We start from the raw sequence: 17,500 nt of genomic DNA, 5'->3' as shown, positions 1-17,500 counted from the left end.
ATTATTGATGTTAAAAACACAATATTTTTTTTCGTAATACGTAATAATTTTCTTTATATTTGCATATTTCATTCTAAAATATCTTTTTTGTTCGACATACGTCATTATTGTATCCACACATGTACAATTTTTGTTTAACCAATATAAAATATTGAATTAAATCATTTGTATTTTGATGATAAATTTAAAATTTATCTGTATATATTCATATAAGACTCTTTGGTAATATATAATATAAAACCGAGCGCATATATGATATGTACGTTAGAAAAAATAATATATATATATATTATTTTCTTTTAATATAGGGACACCTCTTTTAATTTATCCCCGCAGGGAATTATCACATAACTCAGTATGTGATAATGGCAGACCAATATACATATATATCAAGATTATCAATACAAAATATATATCATTATTAGCCTGCCTCAATTGTAATTATTTATTTGGATTAACGATAAAGTTCGGAAACAATTTGTTATTCTATGTATAATAGAAACCTTGGCCTTTGTTTCAACATTATTATCTTTGGGCTTAAAATATTAACCGTGGAGCCAAGTCTCATATTCATAAATGAATAAAGAAACAAATTTGACGGATTAATATCTTCTCTACCGACAGACAGTATTTTGTCACGTCAATAGTAGATGGCCGGCCCATTGACCATCCTATAGTAGTTTTTGGACCCAATATCTTTAATTCGGGTATTTTCAATTGTCTTTGCCAATCAACCGTTTGGTACTCTCTCATATAATAAGAGAATACACATATAATTCCATTATATGGATATATCTTCATTATTTTATTTGCTACATCACCCTATAATAGTTTTTGAACCCGTCAACTTCAATTCGGGTATTTTCAATTGTCTTTGCCAACCATTTATATGGTATTCTCTATTATAATAAGAGAATACTAGTGTATATCCATTATATGGATATATCATCTTCATATTATTTGCTACACCACCCTATAGTAGTTTTTGAACCCATCATCTGCAATTCGGGTATTTTCAATTGTCTTTGCCAACCAACTATACGGTATTCTCTCTTATAATAAGAGAATACAAGTATATTTTCATTATATGGATATAATGCCATTTATTTTTCAATATCCATATAATTCATTTAGTTTTGTATGTACAAAACAAGTTTTCTATATAGTATTGACAAATTCATATGCATAACATAAGTTTTGACCAATACGAGGAGGGGCCCGCCAACGACCACCTCCCTATAGTAGTTTTTTACCCCACGCACTATTGCGTGCCTGTTTACAGTACTAGTGCCAGCTATCACTAGGTTTATATATCGTGTTTCAGTGATATATGGGTAAATTCTACCATTTATTCTTATGTATATGGCATTTCTATGCCATATTTATACAATCCATTCATATCTTAATGTATATTTATTATATTATACATTATTATGCCTTATAGGTATTATACCTATAAGCCATATCCATACGATTCATTCACTAGTGCCGCCCCTCACTAGGTTTATAATTGTTATATCATTGATATACAATTTATTTCTATATATATGGCATTTATATGCCATATCCATACAATGCATTCACATTTCAATGTATATTTACTTGTTATACATTATTATGCCTTATAGGTATTATACCTATAAGCCATATCCATACGATTCACTTATATAAATATATGTATATTTTTCTATACATAATTTTTTTTTACTTTTGTATGGATTTCTATGCATATCCATAGTTTATATGGATATGCTTGGCGTTCTATATAGTATTGACAAATTCATATGCATAACATAAGTTTTGACCAATACGAGGAGGGGCCCGCCAACGACCACCTCCCTATAGTAGTTTTTTACCCCACGCACTATTGCGTGCATGTTTACAGTACTAGTGCCAGCTATCATTAGGTTTATATATCGTGTTTCAGTGATATATGGGTAAATTCTACCATTTATTCTTATGTATGTATATGGCATTTCTATGCCATATTTATATAATTCATTCATATCTTAATTTATATTTATTATATTATACATTATTATGCCTTATAGGTATTATACCTATAAGCCATATCCATACGATTCATATACTAGTGCAGCCCCTCACTAGGTTTATATATCTCATTTTAATTATATATTGGTAAATTCTATTATTTATTCTTGTGTATATGGCACTTATATGCCGCCATATCTATAAAAATGCATTTATATTTCAATGTATATTTTCTATATTATACATTATTATGCCTTAAAAAGTTATTATACCTACCATAAGGCGATATCCATACGATTCATTTATATAAAAGATATATGTATAATTTTCTATACATAATTTTTTTTTATGAATATATGGGTTTCCTAAGCATATCCATATAATACATTTAGTTTTATATGGATTAGATTGGTCTTCTTTATTGTATTGCCAAACTCATATTGATAAAATAAGTTTTGAACAATAAGAGGATCAGCCGCCAACCAACCAACCACTGCTACCATTGGAGGAACATATACTTACTTTTTATATGTCCTCTTACTTGAATGGTCCTCTCTTTACTTGAAAATTTCATTACCATAGGAATCTATTTATACATGGAATATGATTTCCACTACTTTTTCGCGTCACTAATAATTAATATGACGATACAGACTTGCTACCATAACATAAGTCTTGAACAATAATAGGAGCAGCCGCCAACCAACCACCAACCAACCAACCACTGCTACCATTGATAGTAATTTTATATGTCCTCTTTAGTTGAATTTCAATACCATAGGAATATTTATACATGGAATATGTTTTGCCACTACTTTTTCGCGTCACTAATAATATGACGATACAGTCTTGCTACCATAACATAAGTTTTGAACAATAAGAGGAGCAGACACACCAACCAACCAACCGCGCTGCTACCATTATATATACTTATATTTATATAAGTCCTCTTTACTTGAATGGCCTCTTTACTTGAATTTCAATACCATAGGAATATTTATTTATACATGGAATATGTTTTGCCACTACTTTTTCGCGTCACTAATAATATGACGATATAGACTTGCTACCATAACATAAGTTTTGAACAATAAGAGGAGCAGACACCAACCAACCAACCGCTGCTACCATTGAATGAACCATATATACAAACTTTTATATATGTCCTCTTTACTTGAATTTTAATACCATAGGAATATTTATACATGGAATATGTTTGCCACTTTATCATCGCGTCACTAATAAGATGACGATACATTTTGTTTGTTCAATATTTACTTATATATTGATGTTTCCAATTTAGGTCTTTTATATTTCTTCTTCCCTACCTTACACACCACAAACAAAGTGGCGTGCGATGCTGCAAGCAAGCATAATGATTATGCCCGCTTGCAACATCTTTATTATCGAATCATCAAGCAAAGGATAAGCTTCAGTGGATCGCAGTATGGCAGCTGCTCAACCACTTACAACACCTTGCCTGTTACAAAAGTCGTTTACAATTGATTCTAGGCTTTGTCATTGTATTAAATAATGCTTTTATATGTAACTAGCGCGGCATCAGGTGATCAAAGATCCTCCCAATTTACTATGTTACAAATTACATTGGCATCACATCCATTGTCGTTTATAAAGTAAATTATAAACTTTAAATGGTTTAGAAGCCATACAATGCAAATTGCCCCTTATTTATCATTGCAGTCCAGCACGGATACGACCTTAGAGGCGTTCAGGCATAATCCAACGGACGTAGCGTCATACCACTGTTCGCTCGAACAAGTATTGTGCCATTGGTCCGTACCTGCGGTTCCTCTCGTACTACGCAGGAATGCTGTCGCAACAACGTTTTGTCATTAGTAGGGTAAAACTAACCTGTCTCACGACGGTCTAAACCCAGCTCACGTTCCCTTGCATGGGTGAACAATCCAACGCTTGGTGAATTTTGCTTCACAATGATAGGAAGAGCCGACATCGAAGGATCAAAAAGCGACGTCGCTATGAACGCTTGGCCGCCACAAGCCAGTTATCCCTATGGTAACTTTTCTGACACCTCTTGTTAAAAACTCTTTAAACCAAAAGGATCGATAGGCCGAGCTTTTGCTGTCCCTGTGTGTACTGAACACCGAGATCAAGTCAGCATTTGCCCTTTTGCTCTATGTGTGGTTTCTGTCCGCACTGAGCTGGCCTTGGGACACCTCCGTTATTATTTGAGAGATGTACCGCCCCAGTCAAACTCCCTACCTGGCAATGTCCTTGAATTGGATCATACCTGAGTAATTGGAGTTATACCAAATTTTCAAATCAAAAATACATAAATGCACCGTTTTATTAAAGAATTTGTTTGCGATTATATAACAAACTCGTGATACTTTGATCAAGAAGCTTGCATCAAAACCCAATACCATAAGATATAATAAATATATCCGTATAATGGCTAGGAAATGATACACGTTCCATTTAATCAAGTAAGTAAGGAAACAATAAGAGTAGTGGTATTTCATTGGCGATACCAAACCGAAGTCTAATATCTCCCACTTATTCTACACCTCTTATGTCTCCTTACACTGCCAGATTAGAGTCAAGCTCAAAAGGGTCTTCTTTCCCCGCTAATTATTCCAAGCCCGTTCCCTTGGCTGTGGTTTCGCTAGATAGTAGATAGGGACAGTAGGAATCTCGTTAATCCATTCATGCGCGTCACTAATTAGATGACGAGGCATTTGGCTACCTTAAGAGAGTCATAGTTACTCCCGCCGTTGACCCGCGCTTACTTGAATTTCTTCACTTTGACATTCAGAGCACTGGGCAGAAATCACATTGTGTCAACACCCGCTAGGGCCATCACAATGCTTTGTTTTAATTAGACAGTCGGATTCCCCAAGTCCGTGCCAGTTCTGAATTGATTGTTAATTGATAATCGTTATAATTAATAAGAACTAATTGGTTTAACCCAATTAGTATTCTTAAAAATTTTAGCAAGAAAGTTCCACAATTGGCTACGTAACTAAACTATCCGGGGAACAAGTGACCAACATAAATGCCAGACACTCTATTTACCCAGAACGAGCACATAAACCATGTTATTGTTTCCCAATCAAGCCCGACTATCTCAATCTTCAGAGCCAATCCTTATCCCGAAGTTACGGATCTAATTTGCCGACTTCCCTTACCTACATTATTCTATCGACTAGAGACTCTTCACCTTGGAGACCAGCTGCGGATATTGGTACGGCCTGTTGAGAAGTTTGCGTGTCCCCACCATAAATTTTCAAGGTCCGAGGAGAAAATATCGACACAACAGTATATGTCATGCTCTTCTAGCCCATCTACCATATCTCTCTGCGAAAGACTTCCATGGTAGTACGGCTATAAAACAGAAAAGAAAACTCTTCCGATATCTCTCGACGGCTTCTTTATGGTCGTTCCTGTTGCCAGGATGAGCACGAGGCCCATATTTAATAACAAACGGATACTCAACAGGTTACGGAATTGGAACCGTATTCCCTTTCGTTCAAAATTATTCAAGTATATTAATTAGCTTGATTTATATAATATAATTATATTTGTATGGCATTTGTGTTTTACTTGAAAATTTTCGGCTTTCGCCTTGAACTTAGGACCGACTAACTCGTGATCAACCACTGTTCACACGAAACCCTTCTCCACTTCAGTCCTCCAAGGTCTCATTCGATTATTTGCTACTACCACCAAGATCTGTACCAATGGCAGCTCCATGCAGGCTTACGCCAAACACTTCTACGCATACCATTGTACCTTCCTACTCACTAAAGTTTCAAAATTTATATCACAAGTAATATAAATCATCTACTTTAGCGGTAATGTATAGGTATACAACTTAAGCGCCATCCATTTTAAGGGCTAGTTGCTTCGGCAGGTGAGTTGTTACACACTCCTTAGCGGATTTCGACTTCCATGATCACCGTCCTGCTGTTTTAAGCAACCAACGCCTTTCATGGTATCTGCATGAGTTGTTAATTTGGGCACCGTAACATTACGTTTGGTTCATCCCACAGCGCCAGTTCTGCTTACCAAAAGTGGCCCACTGGGCACATTATATCATAACCTTGAACTTCATATCAAGAAAGTTAAGGTTCTTACCCATTTAAAGTTTGAGAATAGGTTAAGATCGTTTCGACCCTAAGGCCTCTAATCATTCGCTTTACCAGATAAGATTATTTTATATAACATTAAAATGCACCAGCTATCCTGAGGGAAACTTCGGAAGGAACCAGCTACTAGATGGTTCGATTGGTCTTTCGCCCCTATACTCAATTCTGACAATCGATTTGCACGTCAGAACTGTTTCGGTCTTCCATCAGGGTTTCCCCTGACTTCAACCTGATCAAGTATAGTTCACCATCTTTCGGGTCACAGCATATATGCTCAAGGTACGTTCCAGTTAGAGGCATAAATAATATAAATATCATTATACATAACTATATAGAACGCCCCGGGATTGTGTTAATTAGCTATAAATAGTTAAAAAACTAATCCCATTATTAGTCAAGTTAATTACGCTATTAGGTTTATATCCCAATAACTTGCACATATGTTAGACTCCTTGGTCCGTGTTTCAAGACGGGTCCCGAAGGTATCCTGAATCTTTCGCATTGTTAATCATACAAGTGCATATAATAAACACAAAAATCAATGATAATTATGCCATTATATAATTCCGAAAAATTAACGCACTGTATTCATATAAATCTATCAGCACTTTATCAAATTAATAACATTTATTCTGTGTTAAAATGCAAGCAAATTAATTTGAATAAACTATAAGTTATATTTTATGATAAATTTTGTATGCTAATAGATTACAATGTCCTTATATGGAAAAAATGCACACTATTATCATAATATTGTTTAAATATTACAATTTTAATGATGAATTTTCCATAACGGATATTCAGGTTCATCGGGCTTAACCTCTAAGCAGTTTCACGTACTGTTTAACTCTCTATTCAGAGTTCTTTTCAACTTTCCCTCACGGTACTTGTTTACTATCGGTCTCATGGTTATATTTAGTTTTAGATGGAGTTTACCACCCACTTAGTGCTGCACTATCAAGCAACACGACTCTTTGGAAACATCATCTAGTAATCATTAACGTTATACGGGCCTGGCACCCTCTATGGGTAAATGGCCTCATTTAAGAAGGACTTAAATCGTTAATTTCTCATACTAGAATATTGACGCTCCATACACTGCATCTCACATTTGCCATATAGACAAAGTGACTTAGTGCTGAACTGATTTCTTTTCGCTCGCCGCTACTAAGAAAATCCTGGTTAGTTTCTTTTCCTCCCCTAATTAATATGCTTAAATTCAGGGGGTAGTCCCATATGAGTTGAGGTTGTGTATAACTTTTTTTGCAATTAATTCTTTATATATAATGATAAAACATTTTATTAAATTCGTTATATATTTTATATATTTGTATGGCATTTGTTTGGTCTAACGAATCAACGAAGAATAATAATATTGTCAACGGCTTTCTATTTACTAATCTTTAATAAGAGACAATTCTAGATAAATTTTTTATGCTAGACATTTCTCAGTATTATTTGATTGAAAAAGAAAATATTTCTCTTCGTTTTTCACATTCAAATTATTTACTAATGTGAGATAATGTTTTTCATATATTTGTTAATATTATGAATAATATAATAATTAAATTATTATTATCCAATAATATACCATATGCTTATAAAATTTCATTATAAAATTTATATAAACAACTTAATTAGCATAGTCTTACAACCCTCAACCATATGTAGTCCAAGCAGCACTATAAAATTAATTAAAGTACATAACAGCATGGACTGCGATATGCGTTCAAAATGTCGATGTTCATGTGTCCTGCAGTTCACACGATGACGCACAGTTTGCTGCGTTCTTCATCGACCCATGAGCCGAGTGATCCACCGCTTAGAGTTTTATATATTGGTTTGGTAATTTTGTCATATATGTTTTTATTGAAAGAAATTAAAAATACACCATTTTACTGGCATATATCAATTCCTTCAATAAATTGATTTTTATACCTAAAACGAATGCTGCGAAATGTCTTAGTTTCATATAACCAATAATATATCAAGTATTTTTTAAATGGCATTTACGGTATTAATACTTTTTTTTAGCGATATATATTGAAATTTATATAAAACATTAACCTGTAATAATCAGGTACAACATTGTACATTTTAGGTTGTTGCATTATCCAATGTATGCGCATAACTGAGATGAACAATACATATCGCAACGCGTGTATATTATGGTCCATATACACACAGTGTTTTATTAATTAATTGCATTTAATATACAATATAATAATAATATTAAATAAATTTAATAATTTCGATTTGCTTGTTCGAATTTGTTATTTGTTTGCTTTTGCTTATTTATTTATCTCTTATTTAATGCAATAATATATTTATTATTACAATTATTATTTCGATTTGCTTGTTCGAAATTTTATATTTGATCTATAAAAGATCATATTTTTGGCAATTTATATTTTATTTGTATTACTATAATATATTATATTATTATAATAAAAACAAATTTTTTTATTAACGGTAAGGATATTAAACAATAATGATCCTTCCGCAGGTTCACCTACGGAAACCTTGTTACGACTTTTACTTCCTCTAAATAATCAAGTTCGGTCAACTTTTGCGAAACAACCGTAACACACAAGGCGTCACAGTGATCACGTCCGGAGACCTCACTAAATAATTCAATCGGTAGTAGCGACGGGCGGTGTGTACAAAGGGCAGGGACGTAATCAATGCGAGTTAATGACTCACACTTACTGGGAATTCCAAGTTCATGTGAACAGTTTCAGTTCACAATCCCAAGCATGAAAGTGGTTCAGCGGTTTACCCGGACCTCTCGGTCTAGGAAATACACGTTGATACTTTCATTGTAGCGCGCGTGCAGCCCAGGACATCTAAGGGCATCACAGACCTGTTATTGCTCAATCTCATTATTGCTAGACGCAATTTGTCCATTTAAGAAGCTAGTGTCCTTATAATGGGACAAACCAACAGGTACGGCTCCACTTATATAAACACATTCAAACACAATAAACATTTTACTGCCACCATGAATGAAGGCTATATAAGCTTCAACACCATAATCCTGAAGATATCTATTTAATATATTTGAGTCTCGTTCGTTATCGGAATTAACCAGACAAATCACTCCACGAACTAAGAACGGCCATGCACCACCACCCATAGATTCGAGAAAGAGCTATCAATCTGTCTTACACACTTATGTTCGGACCTGGTAAGTTTTCCCGTGTTGAGTCAAATTAAGCCGCAGGCTCCACTCCTGGTGGTGCCCTTCCGTCAATTCCTTTAAGTTTCAGCTTTGCAACCATACTTCCCCCGGAGCCCAAAAGCTTTGGTTTCCCGGGAAGCGACTGAGAGAGCCATAAAAGTAGCTACACCCAATTGCTAGCTGGCATCGTTTATGGTTAGAACTAGGGCGGTATCTGATCGCCTTCGAACCTCTAACTTTCGTTCTTGATTAATGAAAACATCTTTGGCAAATGCTTTCGCTTAAGTTAGTCTTACGACGGTCCAAGAATTTCACCTCTCGCGTCGTAATACTAATGCCCCCAAACTGCTTCTATTAATCATTACCTCTTGATCTGAAAACCAATGAAAGCAGAACAGAGGTCTTATTTCATTATCCCATGCACAGAATATTCAGGCATTTGAAGCCTGCTTTAAGCACTCTAATTTGTTCAAAGTAATTGTACCGGCCCACAATAACACTCGTTTAAGAGCACTAATGCAGGTTTTTAAATAGGAGGAACATATGAAAAAATACAAGTATCTAAGCACATGTAAGAACTCCACCGGTAATACGCTTACATACATAAAGGTATAGTACTAACCACAATTGTAAGTTGTACTACCCGTATGAAGCACAAGTTCAACTACGAACGTTTTAACCGCAACAACTTTAATATACGCTATTGGAGCTGGAATTACCGCGGCTGCTGGCACCAGACTTGCCCTCCAATTGGTCCTTGTTAAAGGATTTAAAGTGTACTCATTCCAATTACAGGGCCTCGGATATGAGTCCTGTATTGTTATTTTTCGTCACTACCTCCCCGAGCTGGGAGTGGGTAATTTACGCGCCTGCTGCCTTCCTTAGATGTGGTAGCCGTTTCTCAGGCTCCCTCTCCGGAATCGAACCCTGATTCCCCGTTACCCGTTGCAACCATGGTAGTCCTAGATACTACCATCAAAAGTTGATAGGGCAGACATTTGAAAGATCTGTCGTCGGTACAAGACCATACGATCTGCATGTTATCTAGAGTTCAACCAATATAACGATCTTGCGATCGCTTGGTTTTAGCCTAATAAAAGCACATGTCCCATAAGGTTCATGTTTTAATTGCATGTATTAGCTCTAGAATTACCACAGTTATCCAAGTAACTGTTAACGATCTAAGGAACCATAACTGATATAATGAGCCTTTTGCGGTTTCACTTTTAATTCGTGTGTACTTAGACATGCATGGCTTAATCTTTGAGACAAGCATATAACTACTGGCAGGATCAACCAGAATAATGTTTTTATTCATATTTCATTCATATTTTTGAATAGAAATTAGCAATATAAATTTTATAGATTGTTTTCTATCGAATACGGCCATTTTTATATAGCATTCGTATACGTTTGTTGTTTTCACAATATATACTTGTTCCGCCACTAATAATAACAAGTTTTTTAATTATTGATGTTAAAAACACAATATTTTTTTTCGTAATACGTAATAATTTTCTTTATATTTGCATATTTCATTCTAAAATATCTTTTTTGTTCGACATACGTCATTATTGTATCCACACATGTACAATTTTTGTTTAACCAATATAAAATATTGAATTAAATCATTTGTATTTTGATGATAAATTTAAAATTTATCTGTATATATTCATATAAGACTCTTTGGTAATATATAATATAAAACCGAGCGCATATATGATATGTAAGTTAGAAAAAATAATATATATATATATTATTTTCTTTTAATATAGGGACACCTCTTTTAATTTATCCCCGCAGGGAATTATCACATAACTCAGTATGTGATAATGGCAGACCAATATACATATATATCAAGATTATCAATACAAAATATATATCATTATTAGCCTGCCTCAATTGTAATTATTTATTTGGATTAACGATAAAGTTCGGAAACAATTTGTTATTCTATGTATAATAGAAACCTTGGCCTTTGTTTCAACATTATTATCTTTGGGCTTAAAATATTAACCGTGGAGCCAAGTCTCATATTCATAAATGAATAAAGAAACAAATTTGACGGATTAATATCTTCTCTACCGACAGACAGTATTTTGTCACGTCAATAGTAGATGGCCGGCCCATTGACCATCCTATAGTAGTTTTTGGACCCAATATCTTTAATTCGGGTATTTTCAATTGTCTTTGCCAATCAACCGTTTGGTACTCTCTCATATAATAAGAGAATACACATATAATTCCATTATATGGATATATCTTCATTATTTTATTTGCTACATCACCCTATAATAGTTTTTGAACCCGTCAACTTCAATTCGGGTATTTTCAATTGTCTTTGCCAACCATTTATATGGTATTCTCTATTATAATAAGAGAATACTAGTGTATATCCATTATATGGATATATCATCTTCATATTATTTGCTACACCACCCTATAGTAGTTTTTGAACCCATCATCTGCAATTCGGGTATTTTCAATTGTCTTTGCCAACCAACTATACGGTATTCTCTCTTATAATAAGAGAATACAAGTATATTTTCATTATATGGATATAATGCCATTTATTTTTCAATATCCATATAATTCATTTAGTTTTGTATGTACAAAACAAGTTTTCTTTATAGTATTGACAAAATCATATGTTTACGCATAACATAAGTTTTGACCAATACGAGGAGGGGCCCGCCAACGACCACCTCCCTATAGTAGTTTTTTACCCCACGCACTACTGCGTGCCTGTTTACAGTACTAGTGCCAGCTATCACTAGGTTTATATATCATGTTTCAGTGATATATGGGTAAATTCTACCATTTATTCTTATGTATATGGCATTTCTATGCCATATTTATACAATCCATTCATATCTTAATGTATATTTATTATATTATACATTATTATGCCTTATAGGTATTATACCTATAAGCCATATCCATACGATTCATTCACTAGTGCCGCCCCTCACTAGGTTTATAATTGTTATATCATTGATATACAATTTATTTCTATATATATGGCATTTATATGCCATATCCATACAATGCATTCACATTTCAATGTATATTTACTTGTTATACATTATTATGCCTTATAGGTATTATACCTATAAGCCATATCCATACGATTCACTTATATAAATATATGTATATTTTTCTATACATAATTTTTTTTTACTTTTGTATGGATTTCTATGCATATCCATAGTTTATATGGATATGCTTGGCGTTCTATATAGTATTGACAAATTCATATGCATAACATAAGTTTTGACCAATACGAGGAGGGGCCCGCCAACGACCACCTCCCTATAGTAGTTTTTTACCCCACGCACTATTGCGTGCCTGTTTACAGTACTAGTGCCAGCTATCACTAGGTTTATATATCGTGTTTCAGTGATATATGGGTAAATTCTACCATTTATTCTTATGTATATGGCATTTCTATGCCATATTTATACAATCCATTCATATCTTAATGTATATTTATTATATTATACATTATTATGCCTTATAGGTATTATACCTATAAGCCATATCCATACGATTCATTCACTAGTGCCGCCCCTCACTAGGTTTATATATCTCATTTTAATTATATATTGGTAAATTCTATTATTTATTCTTGTGTATATGGCACTTATATGCCGCCATATCTATAAAAATGCATTTATATTTCAATGTATATTTTCTATATTATACATTATTATGCCTTAAAAAGTTATTATACCTACCATAAGGCGATATCCATACGATTCATTTATATAAAAGATATATGTATAATTTTCTATACATAATTTTTTTTTATGAATATATGGGTTTCCTAAGCATATCCATATAATACATTTAGTTTTATATGGATTAGATTGGTCTTCTTTATTGTATTGCCAAACTCATATTGATAAAATAAGTTTTGAACAATAAGAGGATCAGCCGCCAACCAACCAACCACTGCTACCATTGGAGGAACATATACTTACTTTTTATATGTCCTCTTACTTGAATGGTCCTCTCTTTACTTGAAAATTTCATTACCATAGGAATCTATTTATACATGGAATATGATTTCCACTACTTTTTCGCGTCACTAATAATTAATATGACGATACAGACTTGCTACCATAACATAAGTCTTGAACAATAATAGGAGCAGCCGCCAACCAACCACCAACCAACCAACCACTGCTACCATTGATAGTAATTTTATATGTCCTCTTTAGTTGAATTTCAATACCATAGGAATATTTATACATGGAATATGTTTTGCCACTACTTTTTCGCGTCACTAATAATATGACGATACAGTCTTGCTACCATAACATAAGTTTTGAACAATAAGAGGAGCAGACACACCAACCAACCAACCGCGCTGCTACCATTATATATACTTATATTTATATAAGTCCTCTTTACTTGAATGGCCTCTTTACTTGAATTTCAATACCATAGGAATATTTATTTATACATGGAATATGTTTTGCCACTACTTTTTCGCTTCACTAATAATATGACGATATAGACTTGCTACCATAACATAAGTTTTGAACAATAAGAGGAGCAGACACCAACCAACCAACCGCTGCTACCATTGAATGAACCATATATACAAACTTTTATATATGTCCTCTTTACTTGAATTTTAATACCATAGGAATATTTATACATGGAATATGTTTGCCACTTTATCATCGCGTCACTAATAAGATGACGATACATTTTGTTTGTTCAATATTTACTTATATATTGATGTTTCCAATTTAGGTCTTTTATATTTCTTCTTCCCTACCTTACACACCACAAACAAAGTGGCGTGCGATGCTGCAAGCAAGCATAATGATTATGCCCGCTTGCAACATCTTTATTATCGAATCATCAAGCAAAGGATAAGCTTCAGTGGATCGCAGTATGGCAGCTGCTCAACCACTTACAACACCTTGCCTGTTACAAAAGTCGTTTACAATTGATTCTAGGCTTTGTCATTGTATTAAATAATGCTTTTATATGTAACTAGCGCGGCATCAGGTGATCAAAGATCCTCCCAATTTACTATGTTACAAATTACATTGGCATCACATCCATTGTCGTTTATAAAGTAAATTATAAACTTTAAATGGTTTAGAAGCCATACAATGCAAATTGCCCCTTATTTATCATTGCAGTCCAGCACGGATACGACCTTAGAGGCGTTCAGGCATAATCCAACGGACGTAGCGTCATACCACTGTTCGCTCGAACAAGTATTGTGCCATTGGTCCGTACCTGCGGTTCCTCTCGTACTACGCAGGAATGCTGTCGCAACAACGTTTTGTCATTAGTAGGGTAAAACTAACCTGTCTCACGACGGTCTAAACCCAGCTCACGTTCCCTTGCATGGGTGAACAATCCAACGCTTGGTGAATTTTGCTTCACAATGATAGGAAGAGCCGACATCGAAGGATCAAAAAGCGACGTCGCTATGAACGCTTGGCCGCCACAAGCCAGTTATCCCTATGGTAACTTTTCTGACACCTCTTGTTAAAAACTCTTTAAACCAAAAGGATCGATAGGCCGAGCTTTTGCTGTCCCTGTGTGTACTGAACACCGAGATCAAGTCAGCATTTGCCCTTTTGCTCTATGTGTGGTTTCTGTCCGCACTGAGCTGGCCTTGGGACACCTCCGTTATTATTTGAGAGATGTACCGCCCCAGTCAAACTCCCTACCTGGCAATGTCCTTGAATTGGATCATACCTGAGTAATTGGAGTTATACCAAATTTTCAAATCAAAAATACATAAATGCACCGTTTTATTAAAGAATTTGTTTGCGATTATATAACAAACTCGTGATACTTTGATCAAGAAGCTTGCATCAAAACCCAATACCATAAGATATAATAAATATATCCGTATAATGGCTAGGAAATGATACACGTTCCATTTAATCAAGTAAGTAAGGAAACAATAAGAGTAGTGGTATTTCATTGGCGATACCAAACCGAAGTCTAATATCTCCCACTTATTCTACACCTCTTATGTCTCCTTACACTGCCAGATTAGAGTCAAGCTCAAAAGGGTCTTCTTTCCCCGCTAATTATTCCAAGCCCGTTCCCTTGGCTGTGGTTTCGCTAGATAGTAGATAGGGACAGTAGGAATCTCGTTAATCCATTCATGCGCGTCACTAATTAGATGACGAGGCATTTGGCTACCTTAAGAGAGTCATAGTTACTCCCGCCGTTGACCCGCGCTTACTTGAATTTCTTCACTTTGACATTCAGAGCACTGGGCAGAAATCACATTGTGTCAACACCCGCTAGGGCCATCACAATGCTTTGTTTTAATTAGACAGTCGGATTCCCCAAGTCCGTGCCAGTTCTGAATTGATTGTTAATTGATAATCGTTATAATTAATAAGAACTAATTGGTTTAACCCAATTAGTATTCTTAAAAATTTTAGCAAGAAAGTTCCACAATTGGCTACGTAACTAAACTATCCGGGGAACAAGTGACCAACATAAATGCCAGACACTCTATTTACCCAGAACGAGCACATAAACCATGTTATTGTTTCCCAATCAAGCCCGACTATCTCAATCTTCAGAGCCAATCCTTATCCCGAAGTTACGGATCTAATTTGCCGACTTCCCTTACCTACATTATTCTATCGACTAGAGACTCTTCACCTTGGAGACCAGCTGCGGATATTGGTACGGCCTGTTGAGAAGTTTGCGTGTCCCCACCATAAATTTTCAAGGTCCGAGGAGAAAATATCGACACAACAGTATATGTCATGCTCTTCTAGCCCATCTACCATATCTCTCTGCGAAAGACTTCCATGGTAGTACGGCTATAAAACAGAAAAGAAAACTCTTCCGATATCTCTCGACGGCTTCTTTATGGTCGTTCCTGTTGCCAGGATGAGCACGAGGCCCATATTTAATAACAAACGGATACTCAACAGGTTACGGAATTGGAACCGTATTCCCTTTCGTTCAAAATTATTCAAGTATATTAATTAGCTTGATTTATATAATATAATTATATTTGTATGGCATTTGTGTTTTACTTGAAAATTTTCGGCTTTCGCCTTGAACTTAGGACCGACTAACTCGTGATCAACCACTGTTCACACGAAACCCTTCTCCACTTCAGTCCTCCAAGGTCTCATTCGATTATTTGCTACTACCACCAAGATCTGTACCAATGGCAGCTCCATGCAGGCTTACGCCAAACACTTCTACGCATACCATTGTACCTTCCTACTCACTAAAGTTTCAAAATTTATATCACAAGTAATATAAATCATCTACTTTAGCGGTAATGTATAGGTATACAACTTAAGCGCCATCCATTTTAAGGGCTAGTTGCTTCGGCAGGTGAGTTGTTACACACTCCTTAGCGGATTTCGACTTCCATGATCACCGTCCTGCTGTTTTAAGCAACCAACGCCTTTCATGGTATCTGCATGAGTTGTTAATTTGGGCACCGTAACATTACGTTTGGTTCATCCCACAGCGCCAGTTCTGCTTACCAAAAGTGGCCCACTGGGCACATTATATCATAACCTTGAACTTCATATCAAGAAAGTTAAGGTTCTTACCCATTTAAAGTTTGAGAATAGGTTAAGATCGTTTCGACCCTAAGGCCTCTAATCATTCGCTTTACCAGATAAGATTATTTTATATAACATTAAAATGCACCAGCTATCCTGAGGGAAACTTCGGAAGGAACCAGCTACTAGATGGTTCGATTGGTCTTTCGCCCCTATACTCAATTCTGACAATCGATTTGCACGTCAGAACTGTTTCGGTCTTCCATCAGGGTTTCCCCTGACTTCAACCTGATCAAGTATAGTTCACCATCTTTCGGGTCACAGCATATATGCTCAAGGTACGTTCCAGTTAGAGGCATAAATAATATAAATATCATTATACATAACTATATAGAACGCCCCGGGATTGTGTTAATTAGCTATAAATAGTTAAAAAACTAATCCCATTATTAGTCAAGTTAATTACGCTATTAGGTTTATATCCCAATAACTTGCACATATGTTAGACTCCTTGGTCCGTGTTTCAAGACGGGTCCCGAAGGTATCCTGAATCTTTCGCATTGTTAATCATACAAGTGCATATAATAAACACAAAAATCAATGATAATTATGCCATTATATAATTCCGAAAAATTAACGCACTGTATTCATATAAATCTATCAGCACTTTA

At 35.0% G+C, this 17,500-nt stretch overlaps 4 non-coding genes across 4 annotated transcripts in view; all 4 read right to left on the bottom strand.

Annotated features, from left to right (window-relative positions):
• Positions 1-3,398: 3,398 nt before the first annotated feature.
• LOC119558851 lies at positions 3,399-7,369 on the bottom strand. Its single transcript, XR_005220474.1, has one exon. It is a non-coding gene; the product is annotated as a large subunit ribosomal RNA (ribosomal RNA).
• Positions 7,370-7,770: 401 nt separating this feature from the next.
• LOC119558855 lies at positions 7,771-7,949 on the bottom strand. The gene has a single exon (XR_005220478.1). It is a non-coding gene; the product is annotated as a 5.8S ribosomal RNA (ribosomal RNA).
• A 659-nt stretch (positions 7,950-8,608) lies between these two features.
• LOC119558847 lies at positions 8,609-10,603 on the bottom strand. The gene has a single exon (XR_005220470.1). It is a non-coding gene; the product is annotated as a small subunit ribosomal RNA (ribosomal RNA).
• A 3,564-nt stretch (positions 10,604-14,167) lies between these two features.
• LOC119558850 overlaps positions 14,168-17,500 on the bottom strand; it is a 3,971-nt gene continuing 638 nt past the window's right edge. Inside the window, exon 1 of the ribosomal RNA XR_005220473.1 lies at positions 14,168-17,500. This exon is cut by the window's right edge and continues 638 nt beyond it. This is a non-coding gene — a ribosomal RNA (large subunit ribosomal RNA).

Source organism: Drosophila subpulchrella, unplaced genomic scaffold (assembly GCF_014743375.2).
Source record: "Drosophila subpulchrella strain 33 F10 #4 breed RU33 unplaced genomic scaffold, RU_Dsub_v1.1 Primary Assembly Seq144, whole genome shotgun sequence".
NCBI lineage: Eukaryota > Metazoa > Arthropoda > Insecta > Diptera > Drosophilidae > Drosophila > Drosophila subpulchrella.
Note: the sequence above shows the minus strand (reverse complement) of the source record. Positions and strands in the feature narration are given on the sequence as shown.